We start from the raw sequence: 4,072 nt of genomic DNA on the forward strand, positions 1-4,072 counted from the left end.
GTATAATTATTTTCACAGTCTTTTAAATCTTCTAGATTTGTAAGCTATCACTTGATTTTCCTGCATTAGTACTCCTCCTATGCCCTCCAAACAAGAATCAATACAAAATATAAAATATTTTTCAAGGTCATTTATTTTAAGTACATGTGCAATAATGAGCCAATGTTTTAGCTACTCAAAACTCTCTTGAAACTTTTGTGTCCATTCAAATTTAACCTCCTTCTTTTGTAAGGAAGTTATGGGGTAAGCTAATTATGAAAACCCCTCAACCAAACTATGTAATACCCTGTAATACCCATAATTAATCTAACATATGCCAAATCCTTACAAATTTGCTAGTTAATAATGGCTTTACTTTTTCAGGATCCATATCTATACCATCCTTAGAAATTACATGTCCTAGGTACTGTATTTTATCCTAGTAAAATTTACATTTACTAAACTTAGAATACAACTAGTATTTTTGAATTATTTGTAACATTGTTTTGAAGTTTTTATCATGTTACTATGATGTATTTGAGTAAATCAAAATATAGTCGATGAAAATTAACATGAATTTATCCAAATAGTGACTAAATACACTATTCATCAAGCACATAAAGGTCGCTAGAGCATTCGTAAGTCCAAATGGAAGTACACTAAATTCATAGTGTCCATATCTAGTTTTGAATGTTGTTTTAGGAATGTCTTCATATTTAATCCTTAATTGATGATATCTGGACCTTGATTCTATTCTATAGAAAATAATGGCCCCTCTCACTTGGTCAAATACACCATCGATTCTAGGCAGTGGATATTTATTCTTAATTGTTTATTTATTCAACTACCTGTAGTAGATGCGTAATGTACCATCATTATTTTAACAAATTGGTGCTCCCCATGGTGTAACACTTAGCCTAATATATCCTTTATTTAACAAATCCTTAAGCGGAATTTTAAAATTCATTAATTCTAGCACACTCATTCTGTAGGGTGCTTAGACACCACTGTGACCCCCAGTACTAGCTCAATAGAAAAGTCAATATTTCTCTAAGGTGGAAGTTTGAGAATCTCATCTGGAAACACATATTTCTATTCTTGAATCACCTTTAGGCCATCTAAGGTTCTATATTTTTTTTCTTGCGAATGATCCTCTACTTGAATAGTAAACACACCCTTTTCTAGCACACTTTTTCAATTGGAAGTTGGATATATGTGGGAGAGAAATAATTTTGGGTATTGATCTAGGTGGATATTTGTGACCACCCACTTATTCCACTTATACCAATCAGTTTCATCAGTTTCCTTTTTTATAGCAGCATTTACTATTTTTAGCTTTTTTCGGTTCTTGAACTTCTGCAGCAGTTTTGACCCCCTAAACAGAATTTTTGTTTAGGTCTAGTCTAGACATGCAAGAAATCCTATAGTAATTAGAGAGATGTTTCACAGGTGGTATTGTACGTGCCAAACAAAGATAATATGACCAAGTTATGACACTAGGAAGTTGGCTTCCCAACAAGGCCCACAAACTCTTGGTGTTCCATCTGTTGGGGTTAGGTTTTTGGTCGTTTAGGGTTTTTAATTGTTGTTCAGTAATAAAAAGACCTTTGAGCCTCATTTTAACACATTTTAGAGGCATTTAGTCATGACATCTCTTCTTAGAGATAAGCTACCATCACCCAACCTAGTTTATTTCCATTTTTTATGTAAGCATATTTCAGTTTTTTTTATTTATTAATAGAATGAAGTCTTATTTGTAATGCACCTTTGTGTTTATGTGTATGTCTATATTTTGTTGTGTTCCTTCATAATTTTGGATTAGTGGTATAAGATCGATCTAATCTTTCTCTAATTTTTTTTGCATGTCCCCAACAAGGTTAGGGTATAAGGAGTTAGGGCTCGAACGAATTGAACCTTTGCAAGGCCAACCTCGCAAACCCTAACAGTTTCCCATGGCAGACGCAAAGAAAGATGAGGGGGCAAGAGATCCTTTCAAAATATTGCTTGAGGAAGCCCTCAGGTGACAAAGGAATGCGATGATGGATAAATTTTCCCAAATCCTTTGGTAGCTACCCACAGGAGACACCTCTTCATCCAGCAACCACCCTGGAGAAGCCACTCCTTTCAAGGTAAAAGTTAACTTTGACATTCCCATATTTGAAGTCCAGATAGATGAAGACACCTTAAATGTATGCTTAAATATGTTGGAAGGAAATATTTCATCTCATGACTTTTCCAATCAGGAAAATATTACTCTTTCACTCCTCAAAGGTGCCCCACATGTCAAGGATTGGTGGGAAACCTATTGTGAACTAAAGGATGAGAGGGAACCCTCATTGTTTTCAACCACAACCACTTGGAATTCTATCTGAGACACCATCAAGGAACAAAATTTCCCTGTCAATAGCTATGAAGATAAATACATAAAGTCAACCATGTTGTAGCAGGGAAGGGACCAAGATGTGTGGGAGTTCACAAATAATTCCATGCCCTTCGCACGAATCTAGGTATCAAGGATTATGAGAAGCATTTTGTACTCAAGTATTGTGGCTCTCTACATAAGTACATCTAGGATAATATGGAGTTCCTAGACATCTCCTCGCTTGGCACCACCTATCGATACACTCTCAAGATCAAGAAAAAATATAAATAGAAGAAGAGGTACTTTCGTTCAGTGAATCTGAAGCAAGGGAAAGGTGCCCCCAAACCGCATACAAAGGACAAATCCAAGGTGAGGTGGCCCATGACAACCCGTCGAAGCCACAACCAAAGAACAACACCATGAAAACAAAGAATGACACAGAAAAATAGTGTGAGTTCCATAAGAGCCCCACTTACAACACGAGTGAGTGTTCATCCAAGTAGTCACTAGTGGCTAAGCTGAAGGCATTTGAATTAGATGCATGTTCTAACTCTGATTCAGAAACTGACAAGGGGAATGATAAAGGGAAGAAGATTATTGATGTGGATCCTAGTACCACCATTTCCACCACCAAGATCCATAAGGATGATCCCGACAATACAGAGGAGGAGGAGGAGCTCTTCCACGCACATATGTGGGTGAAGGGTTCTCCACTGCAGTTGATTGTCGACAATGGGAGACAAAAGAACCTCATTTTAGTAGAGGTCATGAAATGGTTGGGCCTACGGAAAACACCACACCTACAACCTTACACCATTGGGTGGCTTCACCGAGGGCGAAATCTCCGCGTCAACCAACAGTGCCACATTCCCTACAACATCAAGCCCTTCATAGATGAGGTACTATGTGATTTTTCTCCTCTTGAATTTTGTGATGTATTATAAGGCCAACCATACTTGTGGAAGTGGCATGCTATGTATAAGTCTAGGCATCACATCATTATTATTAATTTAGGTAATAAGTTGTATAGGATACCAGAGGTAGTACTGCCTACCACCATTTCTTTCATCACTGCAAAGCATTGTAGTAAGATCATTTCCTAGACCGAGATTTTTTTTCCCTTATGATTCGCCCTTGGGGAAAGAAGAATATTATGGCCAAGGCCTCCATACATGGCTCCTCCACATGACAGAATCAAATGCACAAGGGTATGGAGGAGTACAAGGACATCTTCACCTCACCCACATGGGTACCTCTACACTATCAAGTCAAGCACTCCATCGATCTGACCTCGAGCATGTTGCTACCTAATGGACCAATGTATCAATTCTCTATTCTAGAGAATTATGAAATCAAGAGGTAAATTCAGGAGTTGTTGAAAAAAGGGCACATCAAGCCAAGTTCATCACCCTGTGGTAGCTCGATCGTGTTGGTACAAAAGAAGGACGGGAGGTGGAGACTATGTATTGACTATCGGGCGTTGAAAAAGATCATTGTCTGAAATAGGTATCAAATCCAGGATTGATGACCTTCTGGACTAGCTCAAGGGGGCCAAATATTTCATCAACATTGACTTAAATTCTGTTTATGACCAAGTATCAATTGAACCCTCTTATGTGTGGAAGACTTCCTTCAAATCCAAGGAGGGCCTTTTCGAATGGTTGGTCATGTCTTTCGGGTTGACAAATGCCCCTGCAACCTTCATGACACCAATGGATGACATCTTGTGAC

Source organism: Pinus tabuliformis, chromosome X (genome assembly GCF_031772625.1).
Source record: "Pinus tabuliformis cultivar Carrire ecotype Pingquan chromosome X, CPIR1, whole genome shotgun sequence".
Classification (NCBI taxonomy): Eukaryota; Viridiplantae; Streptophyta; class Pinopsida; order Pinales; family Pinaceae; genus Pinus; species Pinus tabuliformis.